Source organism: Panthera tigris, chromosome A1, assembly GCF_018350195.1.
Source record: "Panthera tigris isolate Pti1 chromosome A1, P.tigris_Pti1_mat1.1, whole genome shotgun sequence".
In the NCBI taxonomy this organism is placed as follows: domain Eukaryota; kingdom Metazoa; phylum Chordata; class Mammalia; order Carnivora; family Felidae; genus Panthera; species Panthera tigris.
The window spans coordinates 188,786,468-188,804,930 of NC_056660.1; the positions used below are offsets into that span (position 1 = coordinate 188,786,468).

An 18,463-nucleotide genomic window follows, 5' to 3' on the forward strand; every position below is an offset into this window, starting at 1 on the left:
TTTTCTAAAGCAAGACAGGACACACATGTATGAAAATACTTCTCTGAGAATAAGGAGAAGAAAAATCTGGTTTGCTCTATTTGCTCCAGGCTTTTTCCAGACAGAAACTCAACAGATCAAAACCATTCCAAACTGGGATGAAACCATATGGTTTCCAGAATCACACATTGTTTTACAAAGTTCAGTGGTTGAGACTGCCTTTCTCTATTGGTGGAAATAAAGCAGACTTTTTCCATTTGCTATTCAGGGTCAATACCTGCAGGTTAATTAATTCATTTGTTCCCATGTAGACAACATGTAAGGTGCCACAGGTGATCTGGAATATACAAAGCATCAAAGACAAGATTCCTTCCTTCTGCCTGCAATCATCTTGAGTTCTGTTTTTCTCAAAAAGCCGTGAATTTGTAAATCTTCAAGCAGCGGGAACATGTTGTTTTCTTGTGTTCTTTGTATTCTACAGTCTTGGTATATTCCATACTCTAAATTAGGCCTCAAAAATATTTCTGATTAAAAATTTATACAGCTCATGACAGCCTCTTTCTAGAACATAACCCCTAACTAATTCATGTTCACTTACCCTGCAGTTTTCTATTTATAATATTTTACAATTTCTGTGTATTTGTATTATAAATTATTAAATGACATCAAGGTTTTTATTTTGATGAGGGAATTTTTGATGAATTTGACAGTGTAATTACTTCAGATACTGCTCCGGATTGCTGGGAAAATATTTAATTTTATTTACCACGATGAATAATTAAAGCATGCGAGTGGTGGGCTCTCTTGCTGTGCCTTCTAGCTCCTTACTTCTCTTTGCTCCTAATTAAAATAGTGATGCTTATATGTGTAGTGCCTTAAAAGACATAAATTACAACTTTGGGGCAGTGGGGAAGAAGTGGGTATGGGGTAAGACTTGAGAAACATAAAGTAAAGAGGAAGGAGGGAGATGATGAAAACTTGGCTGTGTTTAATTTCATGTTTTTCTAGTAAAAGTAGGGAGAGGGAAGTGCAATCTCCTTGTTTATTAGGTGAACTACTCTCCCAGTTCTAGAAATGTCTTATGTGCAAGCTTCCTTGATTAAAACAGCAGAAATGGTAATGGAAACAAAAGCAACAAAGAACACCACAACTTGCATTTCTAAAGCCCAGAAGATTCCTGATTATAATATGGGATATCATACTGGGTTCATGGATTACATCTTTATATGATTTCCATTTGGTTATCACAAAACCCCATTATGGTACACACAAGGCCAATCTTAATAGTCCTACCTGGGGATGAGAAATTTGAAGTTCAGTTTGATGAACAGCCTAGTCCTACATCACTCACAAGTACAAGGTCCCAGGTTTCCTGACTCTTAATCCACTGGGATTAAGAAATCAAGGAATAAACTTTTTCTTACCACCTGATCTTAAGTTATCCAAAATACTTGTTAAAAATAAGACAACATTCCCAAAATAGAGTCATTATGCTAAGCCCCATGTCACCAAACCAAGACTTCATTACAATTTTGGCTCTCCCAGAGATGGAATCTTAAACCAGTCAATCAGGGATCACCTGATCAGCATTAGTTAGGTAATCTGCCCAATTGATCCCTGCCATCCGGTAGAGGAAAGTTACCTTGCAATAACCAATCTGCTTTTTTGCATCCTTGTTCCTGCTCTCTTCTGCCTACAAAAGTCTTTCATTTTGTACAGCTCTTCAGAGCCCCTGTCTTCTAGAGTGGATGCTGCCTGATTCATGAATTTTTTAATAAAGCCAATAATATCTTTAAATTTTACCAGTTAGATTTTGTTTTGTAACATAACAAACATGTTACTAGGCATTCAGTATATTTTACCAAAAGACAATTTACATATATATACACATGTGTGGGTATGAATTTCAAATGCCAAAACACTTGAGACATCAGTGGAAATAATACTAAACTGTTGATCAGTACCAATCACTCCTCTACTCTAGATCTCAGTCTCCTCATCCAAAAATGGAGACAATATTGGTATCCATCTCTTAGAGTTATAAATGTTTAATAGGTAATGCAGAGAAAGAACTCAGTAAATACTAGCTGTTCCTAGTTTTCAATGGCATATAGAGTTAAATATGGTACCAGGAGCACCAACCACATCTTAGCCTTCTTTGTATCACAACCTCTAATACGTTGTGGGTTATTCAGTAAATGACGTGGATGGATGGCTGAGGGGTTTTTGGCTATTCCATGACCAGACTGAAGGCTTCCAATTACATCATAAGGTCCTTGAGGGCAGGACATTACCTTGTTCTTTTCCTCCATTCAGTATATTGCTTGAACACAGATGATGCTTTAAAAAAAAATGTCTGCTGAGTTTTACTGGAATAGAATACTCAGTATCATCCACACACAGCCGAGAAGGGTTTGGCAGCAGCTTTTCCCAGGAGTGTTGCCTGAGGCAGGGGCTGTAAAAATCCTGGAAGTGCTGAAGCCACCTTAGTAAAGAACAGGGCATTGTTTGGGGCCAGAACCCCTAGTGAGTGAGGTCTTTTCTAATCAAAGGCCCAGTCACTGGCGTGTGTTCCACAAGCCCCTGGGGCCCAGCTCCATTGTGTGGCAGGGCCACTGGAGGTGGGGACGCCCACCTCCCAGACTGTATCGATTAGCTGCTCCATCTGCCACTCTGCAAACAAGCTGTACGGTCCCCCATTGGATGAAAATGTCACCCATGGTAACAGATCCTCACAGCTGGCGTCTGACCACAGGACCCTCAGGGAGGGAACAATCAGATCCTGAAAAGCAGTCAGCCCACACCAAGCTAAATGCAAAATGAAAAATAAATAAATGTCTATTGTAATCTCTTCCCTCCCTTCTCAGCTCCAAGCACCAGATATTATTCTCAAGTTGCACTGCCACAGCAGGGGACTGTTGGCCCTCAAGGTAGGTTGCTTGAGGGTCCTATGTATAGTCTGTGGGAATTATAACTCACAGACCTCCCCTGGCTGGTTCTGGAGCTATAGAGAATGCACTGAAATCCTGCTCTAACCACTCCAGATTTCAGTTCTTTCCTAGGAGATCTGTCTCTCTTCAATCTCTCTCCCCACCCCCATCCCTATATCTATCCCTGCCCTCTTCCCTCCCTCCTCCTTCCCACCCTTCCTCTCCTCTCTTTGCTTTCTTTTTCTCTCCTACACCCAATACTCCCTCTTCTTCCTGTCCCCTCTCTCCTAATTTTGTTCTTTTTGCACAGGACACTCTTCCTCGTAGTCTTTCCTAGATTACTTCTACTCCTTTTTCAGACCTCAGTTTAAACATCTTTTCTTCTGGGCATTCTGACAATAACACTCCCCCAAACAAAGTGAATATCCCCTAATACTATGCCCCTCCCACTCTGTGCTTCCCCTCTTACTCTTCAGCTGTCTCTTTGACTAGGAGTGGTAACCTTGTCTGTCAGTTGACTATTATGTTCCCAGCACCTAGTACAGTGCCTGGCACAAGGAGGATGCTTAATAACTATTACATGACTAAACAAACAATGCCAGGTACAAAACAATTCTTATAGGGCTTCTGGATTTTTTGAGACTCTGAAGATATCCATGCCATGAGATTCTCTTTGTCAGTTTCCAGTTACTGAACTAGCCTAAGTTGAAAATCAAGAAATTTGTCAGAAGGGCTCACAAAGGTAAAGGAAGCATTGCCATTTTGGACTAGAGTATTCTTTATAGTGGGGGGCTCTCCTGTGCATTGTAGTTCTACCCACTGGATGCCAATAGCACCTTCTGCCCCCAGTTGTGACGATCAGAAATGCCTCATGCCGTAAGGTGAGGATTCCAGAATAACAGGAAAAAGGTTCAGCTGCTCATAGCCAGAAATAATGACAAAAGTCCACTACATTTTTCCTGTTAGACCAGTGGTCCCCTGGGAATGATTATGCCTGCCTCTACTAGGGTGTATTTACAACATCTGGAGATATTTCTGGTTGTCACAATTAGGGGCAGGGGATCCAAAGCCCCCCCCCCCCACAACAAAGAATGCTCTAGTCAAAAATGTCAATAGTGCAACTATTAAGAAACCCTGATCTACATGGATACGATAAAGTTTCCACTAGATATTTTAACTTTTCACTTTAAAGCCTGAACTATCTACTTCTTAGTCTTAAATTCCAAAGATACACCAGGCTCCTTGCTTTTTTTTTTTTTTTTATGCCAGCAGATACTCTTTCATCCTGTGGATAGTTCCTGGCATGAACATAGCAGGCTGTCAAGAGACCCAGTGAGGCATCTCTGGTAGACAGCATTATGTAGTGTGATTAACAGTATTGTTATCAGCATTATTAACAGTATACTTTTCTGGTTTCAAATCCAAAGTCTGCCACTTTCTAGTCATGTCCTTGGACAAGTTACTTAATTTTTCTGAATCTTAGTTTCCTAATCTATAATATGGAATGATAATATACCCACAGATGATAATCCAAGGAAAGCACATGACACATTACTTAGCACAGAAAGAATATTAGCTACTATTTTATTCATGTGACAATAAACAATCGAGATTTTGTAACAGAGTTTTCACTGACTCATAGTTACTTTCCTTTTTTGACAAGTGCACTGGCTATTACTATTTGAACTATGACTAATCCATAGCTGTAACAAATGCTTCTGTATAGATGAGTGTTGCCCCTGGGCACAGAGCTGTAGAGGTATGAGAGGGCAGGGTGTATTCTGGTCCAGGTGAGGTTCCTAGCACAGGAGGAGCTTAAAGTGCATGGATGTGGGGGAATGGAGGTCAGCAGAGCTTAGCCATACACTGAGGACAGATCACAAAAGGCCCAGCCAAGGGGTTAAAAATTGATTTCTTGGGGATCAGAGGCAAACAGGGACTTTAATTAAGCAGGTGAGTGGCAATCAGGTCTGTCTTTTAGGAAGCTGCAATGGCAGCATATTGGGAGTTGTTCACTTCCCTCATTGTAAACCCTGTTTTACTCTCCTAATGGTGGCTCTTCATGTTCAATTGGAACAACTTTGAAGTGGCCGAGATGGGAAAATGCCCACCTCAATTACCACCCCTAGTACTATAAATAAATGCCACCTTTCTGCAGGCAGTTTGGCAATGGGTCTTAGGTGTCTTAAAATAGGCACACCCTCTTACCCTAAAAATTCCACTTCTAGGAATCTATCCAGAGGAAATCATAGAAAACGTGCACAAATATCTACCTATAAGAAAACTCATTTTCAGCACTGTTTTTAGGAGTAAGAAGATGAAAACCCTAAAAGTTCAAAAATAGTTAATTGGTTAACTAAATTAAGGTACAATGACTTGCTATAGAGTCATGAAAGCTACATTAGTGACATGTGGGAAAATAGGTTACAAAAGACTGCATAGTGTATGATGTCTTTTCAAAGTACCTACTTACACACACACACACACACACACACACACACACACACACACACACGTCTTTTCATGTTACAGATATCCTTTTGTCCCAGCAAATTCTTTCTGGCAATTTATCCTTAGGAATGAATGAAGGTAGTAATAGCGACATATGTAAAAGTATGTATATATACACATAAACCTACATATATGCACACAAAATAGTCCGGAAGGGTAAAGATACCAAGGTATTTAGTGCTTGCTATGGATGAGGGGATTATGGGAGACTATTTTATTTTCTTCTTTTTGCTTTGTCAAATTTTCAAGTCTTTCTAACAGCATTTATTATATTTATAATGGACTTTTTTTACATTAAGAATAATAATAAAGGCAAAGAAAGGTCATCCCCTATAATTATGCCCAGAAAAATTTTATAGAATATTTGATCATCCTGTAATTTTTGAATGACTAGAGGGAGACGGGCTGAGCTATACTTTGAAAATTGTTGTTGATTTTCCTTAGATTTCAGTATAAATTAAATTTGTTGTCTACTGAGTTTAGTGTGGACTGAGCTGCCAATATCTGCTTAGCTACATCCTGAGTGATGTGCCACTACAATGAAAATGGAACCTATATGATTCCTTTCCTCAAATTACTCATAGTCGATCCAGGATAAATGATATATGTGAAAGAGATACTAGGACTAATTCAAGGCCACTCATGGTAAAGTGCTAAATCATAAGGGAGAGCTGCTGAGTTATACAGAGGTTCAGAGAAGGAGAAGATAATTATGTATTGGAGGGGTCGGAAAAATCTTCACACACAAAGAAGATGGGATGGCAGAAAAGAGAAGAGCGGCAGCATCAAAGGCATAAAGGCAGGAATGATCAGGGTGGGTTTCAGAGACAGCAAGAGGCCAGCTTGGCATAAGCACCGAGTTCTAACTGAGGGCCGAAAGTAGTGAGGACCAATTAAGGAGGAGCCTCCGTGCTGGAGTCAGAATTTTGGACAATAATGTATGTGTAATAAGGCTCTGGGTTAAAACATAACATGGAGATAGTGACTTAAAAATACCAAATATGAACAAGATGTTGATAGTTTAAGCATTAACCATCTAGAAACTACCTAAAAGAAGAAAGTAATACAAGGAAGGACATTATAACCTCTTTTAAATGAGCCCCCAAAACCCACTCTAAAAATATGTTTTGGGAAAAGGGGTAATAGTGGTCCTTTCAGTAGGAAGTAGGCTTTATGAATCCTCAGGAAGTGGCAGGAGAGAACTGGGCTTAAGGAAAGGAAAGTTCATGCTGACAAACGGTGGTTGAGAAATTTGGATGAAACCCTAAGTGTGGAAAATGTGTTTCAGTCCCCAAAATGCAACTTCTGTAATGAGTAAAATTCATTATCTTAAACTTTTGGCTATGATGTGTAATTGTTAACCTCTACTGCTTTGGTTCAAGGCTCCCTTCAGTAAAATATATTGTTTGCCATCAAAGCTGATGTGGATTAGAAGCTGAGCATGTGCCCTCCCTTTTAGGTTATATTAATATACCAAAATCGATAACATGCCATAGCTTTCAGAAGTAGTAATAAAATACCTTAAAATATTCCCAGAATATGTCTATAAATTATTTGTTCAATGTACTTATGTTAAAAAGGTTGTCAGTTACAATGCTCTGGAAAACTCTAAAATTACAAGCCATCGTATTTGTATTTGATAAAGCTCTTGCTGTTTTGGGTCAGAGAGGGTTATGCTGTGGGGGGAAAAAAATCATTATTTTCCCTAATAAATAAATTACTTGCCTATATTTCATGTATCACTCAGGCCAGCCAGTATTGAAGGTTTAAATAATAAATAACAAATAGCTCCATTCATTTATTAATAATGATGCATCACGTGTGTGTGGGTGTGTATGTGTGTGTGATAGTATGTGTGTCTCGAGTACATGAGTTTCCCTTTAGAGCCTTGGGGTGACAGATTGAACAGTAGTCATCTGAAAGGACAAAAAGTCATGCCTCTGAGATCATTACCATTTTTCCAGGTTGAGGAAATCATCTAGTGACAACAGACCTTTCCACTCAGTCAGTACCTAATGTAGAGGACCGTGCTGGGATAAAGTTCTTGAAAGGCACAGAACCACCTAATGCCTTTAGCTTAAAATTCCTTAAAGGGCTCTCCTAGTATTAACTCTTCTCAATTGGATCACCAAGGCAGAGTTCTAGGGGAAAAAATAGAGGGAAAAGAAGACAATCAGACTCTCTTCAAAACACTCTCCTTTTATTTAGTATAAGAAAGGAGGTTAGCCACATCTGCTTCAGGCAGTTTACATCACCATTAGTCCCAGTTAATTAACTGACCTCACAGATGTAAGTATCAATCTCCACCATATTGTCACAAAGTGACCCTCACGATTCCCTGCGATGCTACTCCTTTCATTTGAAACAGACAGAGGCAGGTTGAGCCAGGGTACCCAGTCCCACAAAAAGCCAGCTAAGAAATATATTGCACTACATTCCATTCCCAAAGGAATACCTGGACCAAGGAAACGACTGGAAACAGCTGGACCTTGCAATGAGTTACTGTTGGCACTAAGCCAAAGCAAAAGCAATCAGCCTTGCGGTGAATCCTAAAACAGATGGATCCCCTCCGTTTGTCCTTCCCTTCTTCACACACCTAGGGCAAGCACAGGGCTTGGCAGGAGCTCTGGGGACATGCACATATATTTAAAAGGACATAAGTCTTAGAACTACTCTTTTAACATAAATTGCATACCTTTTTTCTACATTATTTAGCTCAAGGGCAAAAGATCTTTCACCTCTGAAAATACATAAGAAAAATCTGGCCTGCTCCAGTGACCTAGCTAATTGGGCCCGAGAATGCTGGGTGGAAGAGTCAAGTTCTGACTACTGTTTGGGGTCTGTTGCTGATTCCTTTTGCCCCAGGTAAATCGCCTCTCATTCTTTGCTCTCTTCTTTATGTGACCCTCACCACCAAACAGCAACACAGAGCAGGGCACAGCAGGCTGCCACACCATCATCCTTGTTTAAAGAACAAGGTCAGCTCCTTGCTGTGAACAGATTTTCCTCTGTGGAAACAGGTTCATGTTTATCTTTCAAGTTCCAGCAACAAACTCAGGGTCGCCAACATGTGCCGCACAGCTGCTGCGGTGCCTGATTTATGAACAAATCTGCATATAATTGTGTTGGTTCTTTTTTTCCCCCTGGCCTATATTTTTTCTTTAAATAAAATGGCTTAGTCCAGGCTGCAAAAAGCCCCAATTCTAAAGCCATATAATTTTATGGACAAGGGATGGGGGTAGGAGTAGGGGAGTTCTTTTGTATGGCACCTGAACTCATTAAAATCCTAAATTCCATAATTTTACACTACCATGTGCCACAACTGAACAGCCTAATTGCTTACCGTCTTTATGAGAACCACAAATGGGGCAAGAAAACCAGGGAACAGGTGGGAAGGCCACACTGGGGTTTGGGTCCAAGCCCTGTCAAGAGGTGGTGACCAGACTAGAACTGGATGATTTTGTATAGTAAGAGACTTTACTCTTTACAGAGGCCTGAATTTAGCCAAGTCAGTGGTGGTGTGAGGTATGTGTCAAAATTAAGAAATTCCCAAAATTAGACATCTCCTTATAGTGACCACACAGTTGGGGTTTTTAAAGAAAGAGAACTACAGGATAGGTAAGAATCAATGGCTAATAATATTATCACTGCAGGTTCCTGGACACAAATAAAGACTGGATCTTACAATTTAGAAAAAAAAATGATTTGGACTTCAAGAAATCAAGTTCCTTCCCTGGCCCCTCATGACAGGATATGGTGATGTGGAAATTATGGATATGAAAATTCTTTAGCATCTGTTCTGTAGATAGTAAAAGCAATTGATGGGCTAGAATGACTGGTATATTTGGCATCTTGGTTGATCACTTTGCTTTCCTCACAAAGGAAACTAGTCCCTTTGAAGAGAATATTATAGTTTGGGGATTGTGGAAAAGGGCCCAGAAATGTAAAATTAGGAAGAAATTTTCAGCATTTTCTTATCTGCCAATTGATAGCAAAGAGCAGGCCACCCAAGTTTCAATTGTCACACCCCATTCTAAAGACTGGACAAGCAAGCTTATTTTCTTTGCTTAAAATGAAGGAAAAATTCAACATATTTCCAAAATTCAGTACTTCTTTGAAGCCTCTAAAAGCTTCACCTCTGAAAATTAAGAGTGCTAGTGTTAGACTATCAGCCTAGGTAACCATGAGATATGAGAAAGCAAGTTGATGAGATCCAGAAATGTACTAAACTGAAAGAGGTTGGAAGGTGACCAAAAAAAAAACAAAACAAAACAAAACAAAACCCAGGGAAATTGACAAGTCCATAGAGGTTAGCAGTGGAAGCTACAGTGAAGACTTTTTCAGAACCTGAGAAAAAAGTCTAATATGAATAAAGTAAGCATTAATGGTAAATGAAGGGTTCAATGGATGGATGGATGGATGGATGGAAAGATAATGAGTTAAGAAGAAAACTGCTGATGAGATACAATCTCAAAAAGGAGAGTCCTAGAGGTGAGAGTGGAAAAGGAGTAGCCATGGGAATCCTGATGATGATCACAATCAGAAGTTGTTGAGAACACTGCTAGTGAATGCTGTCACCTAACTAAGAGATCGAGATACCTTACCAGAGATCTAGTAAGGCCTAGAATTAGGGGTAAGCTCTTACTCACAAAGGAAACTTTCAGAGTGAGCTCCCAGGTCTAGCCAAAGCTCTGGCCACTCAGCGATATTTCCAAAAGCACTGCCAACTTCTTCAGAAATGTGCAGAAAGATCTTCTCTCTAAATCAGAGGGACAGAATGTTTCAGGCTAATCCTCTGCAGAGGCCTAGGATCTCACACCAAGAACATAGTGTTTTGCATTAGGAAGTCACTGAGACAAAGTGAGGTCAGATGGATGTCTGGTGTGCCAGGCAGTCTGTGGGGGTACAGAGGTCTCTTATTTAAGCACACTAATTAGAAAGTAAGACTGATACAGGAGAAGAAACATTAGACAGGGAGTCCTGCTTCTAGCTTTGCTAATTCCAAAATTAGGCCAAAACTACGAAGTAGGACAATTCTTTTTGTTCACTTTCCTTCCCCACCCCTCTCTTTCTCTTTCCTTCATTGCTCTCAGAATCTGTTTCCAGGTACTTGTCCTCACGAAACATCCCAGACATTCCTCACCATTGACCAGTTCAAAACTATGTAAGAACTTACTTACCATTAAGCATTTTGCATTTATTGCTTCATCCAACCTTAATGACAACTTGGTAAGGTAGATACCATAATTATTCCCATTTAGCAAATAAAGAAACTGAGGCTCAGCAAAATCATATGATGTGATTAAAGGTAACCTTGTCAATGTTGATGTTTCACATCTGGTCACCTGCCTTCCCTACTTGTGCTTTGTTCTTATGGATCTCCTCGCTCCTAAAAGCTGTGACTTTTTTTTCAGACTACAAGGTTTTTGTTCACCCAGGAATGACTCATGGCTTGTTATACTCTACATAATGGTAATGACTATAAAAGCATTTCATAAACCATAATAGCGTGTGTGTCTGCGTCTGTGTGTTGCATCCATTTCTGCTTCTCTTTGGTTTCTGACTTTGCCTTTCTCCTGGATGCATTCACCTGAAATTCAGAGTCCCCAACCAGAGTAATGCCCACCTCCTAGGCTAGTCTTCATACATCTGCAGTATGCCTGAGTGTTCCCAATTCTAGTTCCTTTCAAATTTGGAAATGACCTGGGGTCATTTCTGTGCTAGACCTAGTGGCAAGGTGCTGGCTTGCTGATTGAAATTCTTTATGAAGCATCCTCTTTCCTAGCATTCTATGGCTGTCTCATATGTCCCTATGTCCTTTGCACTGATTTGTACTGCCCTTTAAATTGTCCCTATGTACCCTTTTAAAAAGCTTGAAATAGCCTTTCCTATCATATGTTTATATCGCCAACAACAAAATTCTATTGTGTCCAAGGAAAATGGACACATAATCATAGCTAATACTACTTGAGCATTTACTATATTCCCAGCACAGGGCTAGGCATCTCACACACATTATCTCATTTACCCTCATAATATCTCTGTGAGATATATAGAATTGTTATCTCCATTTAATGGATGGCAGAACCAAAACAAAGAATGTACCTAAAATCACACACAACTAGGGGCACCTGGGTGGCTCAGTTGGTCAAGCGGCCGACTTCGGCTCGGGTCATGGTCTTATGGCTCATGAGCTCAAGCCCCATGTCGGCTATGTACTGACAGCTCAGAGCCTAGATCCTGCTTCAGATTCTGTGTCTCCCTCTCTCTCTCCCCCTCCCTCCCTCTCAAAAATAAATAAACATTAAAAAAATGTAATAAAAAAATAAAATAAATAAAATAAAATAAAATAACACACAACTAAGATGCCAAGCAAAGGTTTATTTTTTTTTTTTAATTTTTTTTAACGTTTATTTATTTTTGAGACAGAGAGAGACACAGCATGAACAGGGGAGGGTCAGAGAGAGAGGGAGACACAGAATCTGAAACATGCTCCAGGCTCTGAGCCATCAGCACAGAGCCCAACGCGGGGCTGGAACTCACGGACCATGAGATCGTGACCTGAGCCGAAGTCGGACGCTCAATCGACTGAGCCACCCAGGCGCCCCTCCAAGCAAAGGTTTAAATTGGATCTCATGTGTGTCTCCAACGCCATATGCTCTTAATTAGTTAATACAAGAGATACTTTTGTTATTGTTGTTTTTGTTTTTTGAGAAAGAGAGAGAGAACACAAGTGGGGGAGGGACAGAGAGAGAAGGTAAGAGCGAATCTCTGTGCTGACAGTGAGGGGGGCCCACCCAGGGCTTAATCTCACAAACCTTGAGATCATGACCTGACCTGAAATCAAGAGTTGGATGCTTACTGACTGCCACCCAGGCACCCTAAGATAATTTGTTTTTATTCTTTGAAATGAATGAAGGCTTTCCAACTCCAGATTCACCAGAAGTCTCCTGGCTCCCAGATCAAGCATATTCCCAGAGGGGAACTACACATAGGACATCTTGTGCCTATGCTTTGTGTCAACTGGCAACTTGGTTCAAGGTCCTATGAAACCACTATTTTCTGGTCACCAATCCATGAATGTTGACACACAGCTACTGTCAGAAATTAGAGAGCAAGAGAACTTGTTAATACAACTCAAAGAAAAGAACCAAATGCAAGTGGATCTCACACATAAAGGAGAAGACACATTGTAGGTTGTTTTTGTTTGTTTGTTTGTTTATTAGTCAATAGGACTCATCTGCTTTCTGGATATCAGACCCAATATTTAGAAGCCGGAGTGTCCCATTCTAGACTCCTGTATCCATTTCAGTACTCCTTCTGCCCATCAGTTTACTCCTTAAGTGGCAGAGTATTTTAATAAACCCATTCATGTCACAGAAACAGTATACAGTATCTGCATCTAATAGTGTTTGCTTCAATTCAACTGACACTTGAGCAAGTGTTCTGAAGTCTGACCTCTTAGGTTAAACCCCTGCTTCATCAACTTTTTAAATCTCCCTAAGCCTTAGCTTCCTTAGCTGTCATGAGTATCCAATGAAATAACGCATGTAAATTACACTCAGATGCTAAACTAAACCAAACCAAAAATAAGAATAAACCAAGAATAAACCAAACCAAGAATAAGTAAATCAAGGCAATGAGAAGGCCAAAGTGATGCTGGGTAGTAAAGCTGTACTTCTCTAATTTTTCTGCCACAGCCAAAGGGAAATTAAAGGGCAGAGAAGAAATAAAGCTCATCTTTTCCTAGCCCTTCTAAATGGCGTTAGGACTCAAAATGGAGTTTCTGTGAAGGGTTGGCATGTCTATCTCCTTGTCCCTGCAGGTCAGTGAAGCATAAGCCCTTCAGGCAAGAAGGGAAGTGTTTCAGCCATGGTCAAGAGCCAGGTCTTATTAACCAAATTCCTCCCTCTTTTAGAGAAGGGAGCTCAGGAAGGAAATGAATAAGTAAACAGGAAGGGACGGGGTAGTATGAGTTAGTGGAGAGTGTGAAAATTCTGATGTGTTTTCAACAGAAAGCCAATCTTTCGGCTATACATACCAGACATCGTTGCCTTGGATGTGAGTTAGGACAATCGTGTTGTATAAAATAAACAAGGGGAACAAACAAATCCAGAGCTGTGAAACATCCTCTTCTGGAGTCCACGAACATCTCCCATTGCCAGTTCGGCAGTGGCAGAAATCAGCATTTCACCGTTTAAGAGCCCATGAAACCTCCAAGTAAGAACAACTCGTTTCCTGGCTCTCTTTATTACAATTCCTTCTAATTTAAAATTTATAATGAATGCGAACAATAATCAGTTTGTAAATACTGTTTTTAAGTTCACTAGAGCTTTGCCGAGATATTCCTTCTAGGTAACAAGTATGTGGCTCATTACTCTCTCATTAGCAAGATAGAAATAAAGATGCAAAAAAAAAAAAAAAAAAAGGAAGAAAGAAAAGGGAAAAAACACCCACTCCAAAGATACTGTTGAAGTCTAATTGCCTGCATGGAATTCTTAATAATGTTTACTAATGCCTTTTCAGCCTTGCCAATTTTAATGCTCATTCCAGATTCCAGGTGTGACGTCTGTGGTCCCTGCTGTGATCTTAGCAAGTGAGTTTAGACACCTAGAATAGCAGCTTTGGAGAGTTTTTAGCCCCATCTTATGTCCCCAGAATGCAATCACACCCAATGGGGCTTTAAAAAGGAAATCTCAAGCAAGCTCTGGCGTTTTTATTTAAAATTAAATCTCTAATTGGACAAGGCCTGCCCTTTACCTAGATAAGACATGATGACATCTCAGCCAGTCTCATAGAGGGCAGAGCTCCAAGAATGAACCTTGTACTAGACATTGCAAGTGGCTAAGCATTTCCCCCCCTTATCTCCTAGAAACTCTGGGCATGGTAGATTATACTCTTTAGACACATAGATCCTTTGTAATCTCATTTGGCATTCTGGAAGTCAAAAATCAAATGGAAAATATTCTACAGAGATGAAGAGTTATAGCAAAGATTAGCTTCTTGAATCTCACCGCTGTTAAAGCAAAGAATAACAAGAGGACTTTCAGTAAGAAACTATAGTAGTTTGGGGTGGGGTGGTGTTGGGGGAAGCAAGGCCTATTGGTTTGTGGGTTTTTTTATTCTAAACAACAAGTGAGTTATTTAGGAATAAAATTTAGGAAATAATTCATTGACCCTTGCCAGAAGAACTTTGCATGTGAAGAAACTAAGGCAGGGAATTTGTAAGTTCACTGCAGTTTGGATCATATCCACTGGAGGTTTATCCTCACGATTCCATCCTGGCCACCTTTCTGCCTCTTTCTCCTGTCGTCTAAGAAGTTGAAATGGCCTTCCTAAGCCCATAGGATCAGGCTGAGTGTGAGGCTTTCATTTTGGGGGCTAATTTGGGGATGGAAATTTAAAAGGAACTTACTCCATTTCCTTTATGCCAGTGAGCCTTTCTCTTACAGTTTTATAGTGAGAAAGGAAGGAGGAGAGGAGAAAGCAAGTCCTAACTCCATCAAAATTCCTTGTAATTCTACTGTTTAAAGAAAAACTTTTGGAACTGACATTTGCAGGAGTCTGCTGTTGATTACAGGGGGGAACTAAGCAGAGAACTGTGAATAAGGTCCTGCAACCATGTTCATAAAACAAGATTGAAAAAGTTATAAAAAGCCATAATATCAAAACCATCATGCAAAAAATCGGACATTGTGCCCAGATATAGAATCCATTCCTCAAGCAGGCCAAAGCCTCCAAAGGGCAAGCAAAAGCTCCTTTCAGCCCAGGATGGTGAAACAGACTTGGGCTAAGGTTCTGCCATCAACTAGCTGTGTGATCCTCAGCCAGGTGTTCAACCTCTCTGAGCTTCAGTTTTAGGATCTATAAAATGAACAGGTTTAACTTGAAACCAGGTGAATTCTGCTGCTCATGTTTGAACCCTGGCTCTGCTACTACTTAGGTGTGTAACCTTATGCAAGTTATTTAACCAGGGTGTGCCTCAGTTTCCTAATTTGTGAACTAGGAATAACTATACTACTTCCCTCACAAGGCTGTTGTGAGGATTAAAGGAAAAATAATACAGGTAAAGGGCCTATAATGGTGCCTGGAATGCAACAATCAGTAGACACTGGGTGCTGCTGCTACTAAATGTTGCAAAATGGCTGCAACTCATTGAAACTAACAGATGCAAGAAGGACAAAGCAGTAATCTAAGCTGATTTAGGGTGAAAAGCTTCTGATTTCCTGATGAGTTGGCCTCACCACTAATTGACTCTTCCAGAGACTCAGAAATGCTGATCCCTACCTCCACGAAGAGGCATTTTTACCTGCTCCTCTTCCAAAACACATCTGCAGATACTAACGTTTGTTTTTTTTAAGACTATAAATTTTTTATTTAAGAAATTTTACCTGTGATTCCTTCCACTCCCAATCACCACAGTTCCTCCAAAGTCGGAATCATAACCTTCAAAATAGCCCTTTTATTTTTTTAATGTTTATTTATTTTTGAAGGAGAGAGAGACAGAGCGTGAGCAGGGGAGAGGCAGAGAGAGAGGGAGACACAGAATCCCAATCAGGCTCCAAGCTCCAACCTGTCAGCACAAAGCCTGATACCGGGCTTGAACTCACGAATGGTGAGATCATGATCTGAGCCAAAGTCAGACACCCAACCGCCAGAGCCACCCAGGTGCCCCTAAGACAGTCCTTTTAAAACGAACCTTCAGGGAACCTGGATGACACAGTTGGTTAAGCATCCAACTGTAGATTTTGGCTCAGGTCATGATCCCAGTTAGTGAGTTCAAGCCCTGTATCGGGCTCTGTGCAGACATCATGGAGCCTGCTTGGGATTCCCTGTCTCCCTCTCTCTCTGCCTCTCTTTCACCCTGCCTCTTTCTCAAAAATAAATAAACACACAAACAATTTTTTGAAAAGAAGAACTTGTGTTCAATCCAGTTGTCACTATCAGTCCAGAGTTCTTTTGGTTGGGCTTCTTTGATCACCACTTAAATATGGACATACTTCAAAATTCCCCACCTGTGGGAATGCAAGCTGGTGCAGCCACTCTGGAAAACAGTATGGAGGTTCCTCAAAAAACTAAAAATAGAACTACCCTACAACCTAGCAATTGCACTACTAGACATTTATCCATGGGATACAGGTGTGCTGTTTCGAAGGGACACATGCACCGCCATGTTTATAGCAGCACTATCAACGATAGCCAAAGTATGGAAAGAGCCCAAATGTCCATCGATGGGTGAATGGATAAAGAAAATGTGGTATATATATATATATATATATATATATATATATATATATGTATATATATATATATATATATAAAATGGAGTGCTACTCAGCAATCAAAAAGAATGAAATCTTGCCATTTGCAACTACATGGATGGAACTGGAGGATATTTTGCTAAGTGAAATTAGTCAGTCAGAGAAAGACAAAAACCATATGACTTCACTCATATGAGGACTTTAAGAGACAAAACAGATGAACATAAGGGAAGGGAAACAAAAATAATACAAAAACAGGGAGGGGGACAAAACAGAAGAGACTCATAAATATGGAGAACAAACTGAGGGTTACTGGAGGGGTTGTGGGAGGGGGGATGGGCTAAATGGGTAAGGGGTATTAAGGGATCTACTCCTGAAATCATTGTTTCACTATATGCTAACTAATTTGGATGTAAATTTTAAAAACTTAAAAATAAAATTAAAAAAAAATTTTGAAGATGAAAAAAAAGAGATATAAATCTTTTCAACAAACCTACAAAGTAAGCATATAATTACTCACTTTAAAAATAAAGAGGGGCAGAAAGAATCTAAAAAAAAAAATCCCCACCTGTAATCTTTGGGATCCAATTCCTTTACTTTAAGGCCATATTTAGGGTCAGAGTAGATGAATCTCCCCGATTTTTAATGTCAGACGCCCTGTAAACATGAATGAGTTCAAATCATATTCACCCCTGAACTATCACACCCAAGAACTATACAGATTGTTGGAACACGCCAATACCTAAGATTGTAAAAATCTGACTATTAGATCTTTCTCAGAGTGTCAGCAGATAGATGTCTTGTAGTTCTTTCCCACAGATCTAACACATAGTTCTGTGAGTAAAGGAAACCACACATATCCTCTATGAGGCGTTTCCAATGATGTAGGTCTACAGAAAAAGCCCCCTCAGGATAGACCTCAACCAAAGTTTAAATTCCAGGTTCCCAAACCACACTTGGCAAACACCAATTCCTGTCCTGGTATAGCTGCCCTCAAAGGCTTTCTGCATGCTCCTTTCATAGAGAAATGTCTAATTCTAAGCTGGCTTTTTCAATTCATTAGCTATATGCCCTTGACCAATTCATTCCATTTCTTGACCAATTTCTTTTTCTGGGGAAAAACACACACACACACACACACACACACACACACACACAATATAACATCAGTATCTTGCATGGCTTTAGAGATGAGCAAATAAGGTAATTAAATGCTCACAACTACCATTTATTGAGCCACTACTAGGTACTAGGCACTGTACTAGAGATTTTACATATGTTATTTCAGTTAAATAATCCTCACAACAATCCTAAAAGGCAAGAATTAAATAGCCCTGTCACTTACCAGTTGCTCAGGTCAAAAATCTTAGAGTCATTTTTGCATCTTCTCTATTACATTCTATACCAATCCATAAGCAAATCTTGGCTCTACCTTCAAAAAAAACAGATTCAGACTAATTCTCATCAATTCTATCTCCACCACTCTTCCAGGAGAACTGCAATAGCCTAGTTTGCTACCATGTTTGCTTGGCCCCGTTTCACCTGCTCCCCACTAGGAGTCACAGCAGTTGTGTTAAGAATGTGATGTGCCTGGTGGCTCAGTCAGTTAAGCATCCAATTTCAGTTCAGGTCATGATCTTGCTGCCTTGGGTTCAAGCCTCGCATCGGGCTCTGTGCTGACAGGTCAGAACCTGGATCCTGCTTCAGATTCTGTGTCTCCCTCTCACACTCGGTCTCTCTCTCAAAAATAAATAAAACATTAAAAAATTTTTAAAAAGAAAA

General features: G+C 40.0%; 1 non-coding gene across 1 annotated transcript; it reads right to left on the minus strand.

Annotated features, from left to right (window-relative positions):
• Nucleotides 1–17,474: 17,474 nt before the first annotated feature.
• LOC122232368 lies at nt 17,475–17,605 on the minus strand. The gene has a single exon (XR_006209741.1). It is a non-coding gene; the product is annotated as a small nucleolar RNA SNORA18 (small nucleolar RNA).
• Nucleotides 17,606–18,463: the final 858 nt, after the last annotated feature.